The sequence below is a fragment of the Garra rufa genome, chromosome 12 (genome assembly GCF_049309525.1).
Source record: "Garra rufa chromosome 12, GarRuf1.0, whole genome shotgun sequence".
In the NCBI taxonomy this organism is placed as follows: domain Eukaryota; kingdom Metazoa; phylum Chordata; class Actinopteri; order Cypriniformes; family Cyprinidae; genus Garra; species Garra rufa.
The window spans coordinates 18,966,374-18,977,382 of record NC_133372.1 but is presented as its reverse complement, the minus strand read 5'-3'; the positions used below and the strand labels follow the sequence as shown (position 1 = coordinate 18,977,382).

The window sequence follows — 11,009 nt, the reverse complement described above, 5'->3', positions numbered from 1 at the left end:
AAAACCGATTTCAGTATTTCAATATGTCAGTACATTACCATTATATGAGGTAATGAAATTAGAGTATTTAAATGTAAATTTAAGCTTAAACTGTAAAACTTAAAACATTGCTACCGTATCTTTTTCCAGTAAAATTCTGGCAACCACAGCTGCCGTTTTTTTTACCGTAAATTTGACTTTTTTTTTTTTTTTTTTTTTTTACAGTGTTTGTTAATCTATTCTAAACACCGTTCAGTGGAAATTATAATGAAATGCACTTGGCGGTACATATTTTGCGTTCCCACAGGTATGTTTTCGTCATGAGATCAGGTTGTTTCTTATTTGGTGTTGGGTTGGTTCCAATTTACTAGAGTGCCAACAACAGTAAGTGAGAAAAAACATATATCCAGAAATCATTGCACGCTCAGCCAGTAGAAAGATCTGTGGACATTTCAAGTTCCCAAAACAGGGGGTTCTTGCTCCACACAACATCCTTTATGCAAGCTGCACTTAATGAGATGGGATGTCAACTTGTTACACAAGGCTGATCTTACACAAGATATCAGATAGCTTTTGGGTAATAAATAACTCCCATGCAATTATTAAGAGGAGGAATTCGTTATACGAACATGCTACAATTGTCTGCTGATTTACATAGATTGCACCTGGGGTGCAATGCATCAAAATGGCACTCCTTCTGCCCTGCTGGTAATCACATACATATGCACATGCAGATTGCTGCACAGATATATAAATATGATTGTAAGACAAACATTCTACACTTACACATGTTTTACATACAGATACAAAATCGGGTTTCTTTTTGAAATGAGTTCAAATTGACATAACAGGAATGTGGGGAAAGACATTAAAGTTTTTTTCTGTTTTTATCATTGAGAGGAAATTATAAAAGAATAAAAATAAAATATTTATTGTATTAATAATAATATGTGGGAATGTAACAGAAATTAGGCCACACTGACATACAGTATATAACAACATAAGATGTCTACATTGAAAACAATCATCCATACGGCAGCTTTAAATAGCTATAATTTGTTTTTGTCCTAAATAATGACGGTATTCCATGTATGTGTTCTAAATGTAATAAGTACAGGGATGCTGTATATCACTGTAATGCGGAGCCATTCCATCTGGAATGTGAAGACATTTTTGAAAAGAAGCAAACCAGAAAAATTCTTTAATACTACTTCTTTTAAATTCTTCCTTATTTAACATCAAAATCTCTTTTTATTTAAGAAACTAAAAGAAATGGCAATTCATATGTTAATGGGGAAGATCTATACATTGCATTGTGAGATACATATAAAGGATGAATGCAGTTTGGGAATGTCTTTATGAACTTTCTTTGATATGTTTGATGCAAATGATGAAAGAAGGTGTTTTCAAGGTTGTAGCATACGTATATACGCAACTTAAAAAGTTTGGGGTTGGTAAAATGTATTAATGTTTTTGAAAGACGTGTCTAATGCTCACCAAGGCTGCATTTACTTATATTTTATTTTATGTTATGCATTAATATAATTTATTCATGTGATGGCAAAGCTAAAGTTCCAGTCTTTAGAGTCACATGATCCTTTATCAGATGTTGAAAAGTTGAATACTTCTGTGGAAATTGTGATATATATTTTTTAAGGTTTCTTTGAAATCTTTTCTAACATAGTTGTCTTTACTTTTACTTTTGATCAATTGAACCAATTCTTGCTAAATACTGAACCGTTCAAAAGTTTGGGATCAGTAAGGTTTTTAATGTTATTAAAGAAGTCTCTTATGCTCATCAAGGCTGCATTCATGTGATCAAAAATACAGAAAAATGGTAATATTGTGAAATATTATTACAATTTAAAATAATGGTTTTCTATTTTAATATATATTAAAATATAATTTATATCTGTGATGTAAAGCTGAATTTTCACCAGCCATTAGTCCAGTCTTTACCCAGTCCTCAGTGTCACATGGTCCTTCAGAAATCATTCTAATATGCTGATTTATTTTCAATGGTGGAAACAGTTGTTCTGCTTTATATACAGTGGTGTGAAAAAGTGTTCCTGATTTTTTTTTTTTTTTTTTTTTTTTTTTTGCATGTTTGTCACACTTTGTTTCAGATCATCAAACAAATTTAAATATTAATCAAAGATAACACAAGTAAACACAACATGCAGTTTTTGAATGAAGTTTTTTTATTATGAAGGGAAAACAAAATCCAAACCCACATGGCCCTGTGTGAAAAAGTGTTTGCCCTCTAAACTTAATAACTGGTCGGGCCACCCTTAGCAGCAACAACTGCAATCAAGCGTTTGCGATAACTTGCAATGAGTCTGTTACAGCACTGTGCAGGAACTTTAGCCCACTCATCCTGGCAGAATTGTTGTGATTCAGCCACATTGGAGGGTTTTTGAGCATGAACCACCTTATTAAGGTCATGCCACAGCATCTCAATAAAATTCAGGTCAGGACTTTGACTAGGAAACTCCAAAGTCTTCATTTTGTTTTTCTTCAGCCATTCAGAGGTGGATTTGCTGGTGTGTTTTGGATCATTGTCCTGCTGCAGAACCCAAGTTTGCTTCAGCTTGAAGTCATGAACAGATGGCCGGACATTGTCCTTCAAGATTTTTTGGTAGACAGCAGAATTCATGGTTCCATTTATCACAGCAAGTTTTCCAGGTCCAGAAGCAGCAAAACAGCCCCAGACCATCACACTACCACCACCATATTTTACTGTTGATCTGAAATGCCACTTTTATGCCAGATGTAATGGGACACACACCTTCCAAAAAGTTCAACTTTTGTCTCGTCAGTCCCAAATTTTCCCAAATATCTTGGGGATCATCAAGACGTTTTCTGGCAAAACTGAGACGAGCCTTTATGTTCTTTTTGCTCAGCAGCAGTTTTCGTCTTGGAACTCCGCCATGCAGACCATTGTCTCTTTCTTATGGTGGAGTCATGAACACTGACCTTAACTGAGGCAAGAGAGGCCTGCAGTTCTTTAGATGTTGTTGTGGGGTCTTTTGTGACCTCTTGGATGAGTCGTCGCTGCGCTCTTGGGGTAATTTTGGTCAACCGGCCACTCCTGGGAAGGTTCACTACTGTTCCATGTTTTCGCCATTTGTGGATAATGGCTCTCACTGTGGTTCGCTGGAGTTCCAAAGCTTTAGAAATGGCTTTATAACATTTTACAGACTGATAGATCTCAATTACTTCCTTTCTCATTTGTTCCTGAATTTCTATGGATCTCAACATGATCTTTTGGTCTCCTTCACTTTGTCCTATTTAAGTGATTTCTTGATTGCGAACAGTTGTGCCAGTAATCAGGCCTGGGTGTGGCTAAAGAAACTCAGGTGTGATAAACCACAGTTATGTTTTAACAGGGAGGGGGGACAAACACTTTTTCACACAGGGCCATGTTGGTTTGGATTTAGTTTTTTTACCTTCATAAAAAAAACCTTCATTTAAAAACTGCATGTTGTGTTTACTTGTGTTATCTTTGATTAATATTTAAATTTGTTTGATGATCTGAAGCATTAAAGTGTGACAAACATGCACAAAAATTATCACCTGGAAGAGGACCAACACTTTTTCACACCACTGTGTGTGTGTGTATTTATATATACATAATAAATATACACAGTACACACACATATAGTATGCAAAGATAACCTTTTCACAACCTTTAAAATAATTAATCGTGACAAATCATTTTGCAGCTCTTGTTACAAAAGATTTCTACTTTATATGCTTTTCTTTATTTTTAATCATTTTATTTATCAAAAAATCCTAAAAAAAAAAAGAAAGGACTGGAATAATGGCTGATAAAAATTCACAGAAATTGTTTATTTTTAAAGTATATTAAAATAGAAAACCTGTATTTTAAATTGTAATAATATTTTACAATATTACTGTATTTTTAATCAAATAAATGCAGCCTTGATGAGCTTTAGAAACGTCTTTTGAAAACATTTCAAACCTTACTGATCCCAAATGTTTGAAGGCAGTGTATATATATCTGGTTTCTTATTATATGCATAAAATGGGAAAGTATATAAAGGCACTTTAAAATCATGTAAATGGGTTATTGCCAATATATGCTGTTGAATAGATTAGCAGCAATGTGTGCAAATGTATTTGCCGGCCTTGCTTTTTGTAGAAATAGTTGTAGTTACATTTGTGACAAGTGTACTTATTTATAAGGCAAATGTTTGATAGCACCAAGATACAAGTCCCTTGTTGTAAACCTGAACTTAAAACAACACCATAATATATTTTAAAAAAGCTTTTCCTCGGCTAAAACATAAGGTGAAATATGCAAAGCAATGCAGTGCTTTATCCTGATGCGTTTCTCTAACAATTTAATGTGTTGTTTAAACATAAACCAATTTCCCGTTGTAAAATTACAGCTCATTACTAGTGTGGATAACGGCTGGAACAACAGTATAATGGCGCGAGAGCAAATTACCAGCCCAGCCGCAATATTAATTACCAGTTCACAAGGCACATTCCTCACTGAAAAAGTGTTTAATAAGAAAACCTATGAGCCTTATATCCTTGATTACAAACAGCCCTGAAATTTTTTTTTTCTCCAAACAATAAAGAGGGAGGGGGTGTGTTGGAACAATTACTGTACATATCACAAAATTTAATTTACCTCATTATTCTAAAAAGGCACCCGAGGTGATTTTGTATTTGCATCATCGTTTCCACAAATATCATATTAAATGTACACATTTCGCTCAATGACTTGACTCAGTCGTGGAAGTCAAGCAATGTTATTTTTTCCATTATGGATACACAGCAGAGTTGATCATGTTTATTTCAGGAGTTTAATGCATTATTTACAAGTCGGATGCTAATAAAAGCAGACTGCTCATTTACTAATGACTTGAAGCACCCGGAGCATTTTTCCAATTACTTATATTAAAACTGAAAAACACTCTTATAAAACCTAGCAGGATAAAAAGAGAGAGAGAGAGAGAGAGAGAGAGAGAGAGAGAGAGAGAGAGAGAGAGAGAGAGAGAGGGCACAGAGGGAGAGAAAGCATGTGTATCCTGTTTTTCGCTTTAATTGAAACAGTTCAAAGATTATTTCGCTGTATTAAATAGACAAACCTGAAGAAATCTAATAGAAAGGTGATAAATGAAGGCTTGTCTTCAAATGAAGGTGAAATGAACAGCGACGCTCAGGAGAAACAGGATGAAGCTGGTTCTTTTCACAAACACCCGGCCTCTCTTTATGACCTGTTCATTTCAGATCTTTATAAAGCGATTCAGAAACAGGCAAGAGAGCAGTTGTCATAAGTTAGAAATGAATGTATTTTATGAACCTGTTCTCTGAGGAAAATAACACTTCAGATTAAATTTGTTTTCTTGTCAGTTGTTGACAGGACGAGCCCAGCAACTTATTACTGTTCGATCTGAAAATGGGCTTAGATATAAATTACAGTAATTTTTTTCAGTGAAAATGAAAGACATTACAGAAATACAAATAGTGGATAGTCAGATAATCAGGCATGAAAAAGCTATCCCCTGTTATTGGATTATGGATTTGTCACATGTTTTTTGAATCAGAGGGAAAGCATGTGAACAGTTTTTCAGCTATACTTCCCCACTGGCTGAAACATATAACAAAGGCAAAAAATGTCCATTTTTATTATTGTTGCGGCTTTTACAGTAATGGATGCTATTCTCATAGGTTTGATTGATTGTATGGATTGTTCTTTTTTTCTCTTTTCATTCTTTAAAAGAATAAAACATTGGTTTCATTCCTCTTTAGCTCTGAACTTCTCAACAGAAAGCAACACAAAATGCTCCTCATTTAGAGTGAGTCATTCCTAAAAGATTTCAAAAGACCTTATGCAATGAGAATGTTCATTTCCCATCATTATTTTCAAAGCAATCTTTTAATAACGTCAGTTTATGACACACTAGATGTGACACATCCCATGTGGACAGGAAACACACTGCTATTTTTGGTATTGTTTTGTGTTCTGTAACATTTTCAGGTAGTTATGAAAGCAGTACTATAAATCATTATTATCAAAATGTTTTTGTTTTTTTTACGGTGGTCGAGAGAGCTCAAAAATTAGCAAACATTATCAAATAATAAAAAATAAAACGTGCTGCAAATATTCACAACATGACCAAATACAGAAATGTCCTGCCATGTTTTTCTGCATACAGCAATATGTTGGCCAACAGTTGGCTTATTGCTTTTTCTGCACATACTCATAACAAAACCAAATATAGACACATGTAGCAAGTACTCACAACAGAACCAAATACAGAAACGTGTGGCAACTATTCATAACACAACCAAACACAGAAACGTGCTGCAAATACTCACAGCCCAACCAAATGCAGAAATGCACTGCAAGTACTCACAACACAACCAAAAACTGAAAAGTGCTGCAAATACTCACAACACAACTAAATAAAGGACTGTGCTGCAAATACTCACAACACAACCAAATACAGAAACACGCTGCAAATAGCCACAACATGACCAAATACAGAAAAGCACTGCAAATATGCACAGACCACATAAAATGTTTAAGCAAAATGCAGCAAGTGACAAACGGAACATGCTTATACTGCCCTCCAAAGGCAGAGTGCAGTAACTACGCCAACACTGAAACTGAGAAAAATGCCTTTAAAGTTTTTACAGCAGCTAGTCAAACATGTTGAAATTCTGTTGAAAGACACAATTTAACCAGGAGACTTTGCCACAAGACAAAACAGATGTCACAAAGTCCATTTTAAGCCTTAACTCAATTTTGACCAAATGTGTAGTTACTGCGCTTTGCCTTTGGAGGGCAGTATAAATGTCTACTCTAAAAGGTAAGATTTTTGTTTATTTTAACATCCTGCTCATGTGATTCTTTAGCTTTTTTGGATATTGCTAGCCTAAAAAAGCTGACGAAATGCACAATTACTGTAACTGTGAAACGTTATGAAAGCTGGCTAATTTACTTTTACAATTTCCCTTACGAAAATTAACCATGGTTTTACTATAAAAAAAACCAAAACAAACAAATTTCTGTACTTGTTCGCATTGTGAGTATTTGCAGCACATTTCTGTATTTGGTTGTGTTACGAGTATTTGCACCACATTTCTTACTTGGTTGTGTTGTGAGTATTTGCAGAACGTTTATGCATTTAGTTGTGTTGTGAGTATTTGCAGCGCATGTCTCTATTCGGTTGTGTTATGAGTATTTGCAGCACCATTTTCGTATTTGGTTATTTTATGAGTATTTGCAGCACATTTCTGTATTTGTTCGCTTTGTGAGTACAAATAGTGGATAGTCAGATAATCAGACATGAAAAACTATCCCCTGTTATTGGATTATGGATTTGTCACATGTTTTTTGAATCAGAGGGAAAGCATGTGAACAGTTTTTCAGCCATACTGCCCAACTGGCTGAAATGGCTGAAGTTCAGCGCATGTCTCTATTCGGTTGTGTTATGAGTATTTGCAGCACCATTTTCGTATTTGGTTATTTTATGAGTATTTTCAGCACATTTCTGTATTTGTTCACGTTGTGAGTACACATAGTGGATAGTCAGATAATCAGACATGAAAAAGCTATCCCCTTTGGATTTGTCACGTTTTTTTTTTTTTTTTTTTTTTTTATCAGAGGGAAAGCATGTGAACAGTTTTTCAGCCATACTGCCCAACTGGCTGAACTGGCTGAAGTATTTGCAGCGCATGTCTCTATTCAGTTGTGTGTCTCTATTCGGTTGTGTTATGAGTATTTGCAGCACCATTTTCGTATTTGGTTGTTTTATGAGTATTTGCAGCACATTTCTGTATTTGTTCGCATGGTGAGTATTTGCAAAGGGTTTCTGTATTTGGTTGTGTAGCGAGTATTTGCAGCACGAGTATTTGCAGCACATTTCTTATTTGGTTATGTTGTGAGTATTTGCAGCACGTTTATGTATTTGGTTGTGTTGCGAGTATTTGCAGCGTGTTTCTGTATTTGTGAATATTTGCAGCGCATTTTTGTATTTAATTGTGTTGTGAGTATTTGCAGTGCATGTCTCTGTTTGGTTGTGTTATGAGTATTTGCAGCACCATTTCCGTATTTGGTTGAGTCACGAGTATTTGCAGCACGTTTCTGGATTTGGTTGTGTTACAAGTATTTGTAGCACGTTTCTGTATTTGTGTTGTGTTGTGAGAATTTGCAGCACTTTTTTGCATTTGGTCGCATTGTGAGTATTTTCAGCACGTTTCTGTATTTGGCTGTGCAGCCTGATCTCACAACAATTCTTACGTATTTTACAAGGTGGCTAATTCGTACAAATTCGTAAGACCTCACTCGTATGAATTCATACATTTTTGGCTAAATTGTACGTATTTTACAAGTTCTCGATTCGTATGAATTTGTACGAATGCCCTACACCTAACCCTGCCCCTAAACCTACCCGTCACTGGGGTCTAGGCAAATTGTACAAAATCGTACAAGTGAGGTCATACGAATTAGCCACCTCGTAAAATACGTACAGATTGCCATGAGATAGCATTGGGCTGTGCTGTGAGTATTTGCAGCAATATTTCTTTGTTTGGTTGCGTTGTAAGTATTTTCAGCGTGTTTCTATATTTGGTTGTGCTATGAGTATTTGCAGCACATTTCTGTGTTTGGTCGCATTGTGAGTATTTTTAGTGCATTTCTGTATTTGGTTGTGTTACGAGTATTTGCAGCACATTTCTGTATTTGGTCACATTGTGCTTTTTCACAGAGGATTTCTGTATTTAGTTGTGTTGTGAGTATTTGCAGCATGTTTATGTATTTGGTTGTGTTACAAGTATTTGCAGCACATTTCTTATTTGGTTGTGTGGTGAATATTTCCAGCACGTTTATGTATTTGGTTTTGTGGTGAGTATTTACAGCAGGTTGATGTATTTGGTTGTGTTGCGAGTTTCTGTATTTGGCTGTGTTACGAGCATTTGAAGCACATTTCTTTTTTGGTTGTGTTCTGAGTATTTGCAGGATATTTATGTATTTGGTCGTGTTACGAGCATTTGCAGTGCTTTTCTGTATTTGGTTGTGTTGTGAGTTTTTGTAGTGCATTTCGCATTTGGTTGTGTTACAAGTGTTTGCAGCACATTTCATATTTGGTTGTGTTGTGAGTATTTGAAGCATGTTTATGTATTCAGTCGTGTTATACATATTTTCAGCGCATTTTTGTATTTAGTATTTAATGCTGCACGTTTTTGTGTTTGGTTGTGTTACGAGTGTTTGCAGCACATTTCTGTATTTGCGTTATGAGTATTTGCAGTGTGTTTCTGTATTTGGTTGTGTTACGAGTATTTGCAGTGCATTTTCGTATTTCGTGGTGGTGTTGCGAATATTTGCAACACGTGTCGTCAAACTGATGAAGAGGTTTTCTTAATTTGCTGGTGCTTTTTCTATTTGCATTTGTTTTCTTAAGTTGCAGTGCGTTGCGCTCTCTCAGCCACCATAGTTTTTCCTATTTGTCATTTTTACAGGCTTAAAAAAAATCAAACAATAATATTGAACAGGCTCAGATTTCTTGTGAGCTGCATGTGTCATGTACTTCATCTAATGACTTGTCATTATTGATAACATCTAAATGAGTTACCTATTAACTTCAAATGCTACACTCATTGGAAAATACAGGAAAATTAGTTAAGCTTGGCTATTGAGTTGCCATATATATATATATGTATAACAAATGAACGAAGGGGAAATTCGATCAATATAGCTTTTAATTTTACACCTCATTGATCATGTCAATATCCCACACACCTTCAACAATCAGTAGGAAAACTGGCTTTTTCCAGACTAGATTTCCAAGCTGACCGTGCATAACCTCTGAGTATACCAAGAACGCATATCTACTTTAAAGAAATGAAGATTGAATACTCATCGCTCATGCATTAATAATTTGGCTCTATAACATTAAATAACCTTCTTACATAGACAACACACTCTGGAACCTCATGTGATCTCATTTCCTTACAGTTGGCTTATTGCTTTACTGATTATAATGGTAAACATACAAAAGTATATTAAGAGTGAGATAGTAAAGGGCTGATTGAAATCTAATCAAATTGATCTCAACTTTAATCAAGCATTAGTAATGACTTGAGGCAGCAGTGGCCTGTAACAAATACGGCACACGCACGCACAAGTATACATGCACACATACATATAACAGTCTGAGGAGCCATCTGGTCATGATGAAATATGAAAAGGTTTGTTTAATCCAACACACACACTCACTTTAAACACACATACAGATATGAATTGTTTGAGAAGAGCAAACGCGTTAGCTGGAACAAATAAAACAGCGGTGGTCTCGATTTCCCCTTCTCATTCTCTGATGTCACAAGGTAGTTGGAGTTTGCAAATGGTGTCACATGGTTTATTGTTATTTCTATAATTAGACAGCCACAGATGTGCACACCTCCTGCCAACAATGGGCCTCAATTCCTAAATTAATTTGAGTCTCCCTATCCATCTCTAAAAAAACAGGTTGAACCGGAATAGAGAGGGTCGGTTTTTTTTACTGAGAACATTATCACTCAGGTGTTTAACCACAAGACAGGTATCAACAAAGCCCAGGCGGAACTCACTTGATCAACAGGGCTTCACTAAGCAGGCCAAAGCCGATTGCAGCTGTCTTGAAGAGCGAGTGTGGAGGGGGATTGTCAAAAGCAGTCATCATCCGGTACACCACATACGGAACCAGAGCCAGCAGGAGAACAGCGATGGCTAGAATGGCCCAGGTCTGCCACTGAGAGACCACGGTCCGCCAGGGTGCACATCTCTGAAGCTGATACTGAGCGAGACATGGAGAGGAAAACTCATTAATAAAGTTAAGTGGATTTGTCATACAGGTGAAGTGTGTAATTTTTGAATGTAGGTTGATTACCCTGAAAATGGTAAATATTGTTACACTTTCAAAACACTTTCAAAACACTGCCCTCCTTGTTTGAGCATCTTGACCAAACAAGAACAGGACCGGTTAAGCGTTCAGGAAATCTTTTTTTTT

The 11,009-nt window shown here is 35.8% G+C and overlaps 1 long non-coding RNA gene across 1 annotated transcript in view; it reads right to left on the bottom strand.

Annotated features, from left to right (window-relative positions):
- LOC141347460 (uncharacterized) overlaps window positions 1-10,796 on the bottom strand; it is a 27,179-nt gene extending 16,383 nt beyond the window's left edge. The window contains exon 1 of the long non-coding RNA XR_012357359.1: window positions 10,591-10,796. This is a non-coding gene — a long non-coding RNA (uncharacterized lncRNA). The remainder of the gene's footprint in view (window positions 1-10,590) is intronic.
- Between the last annotated feature and the right edge of the window lie 213 nt (window positions 10,797-11,009).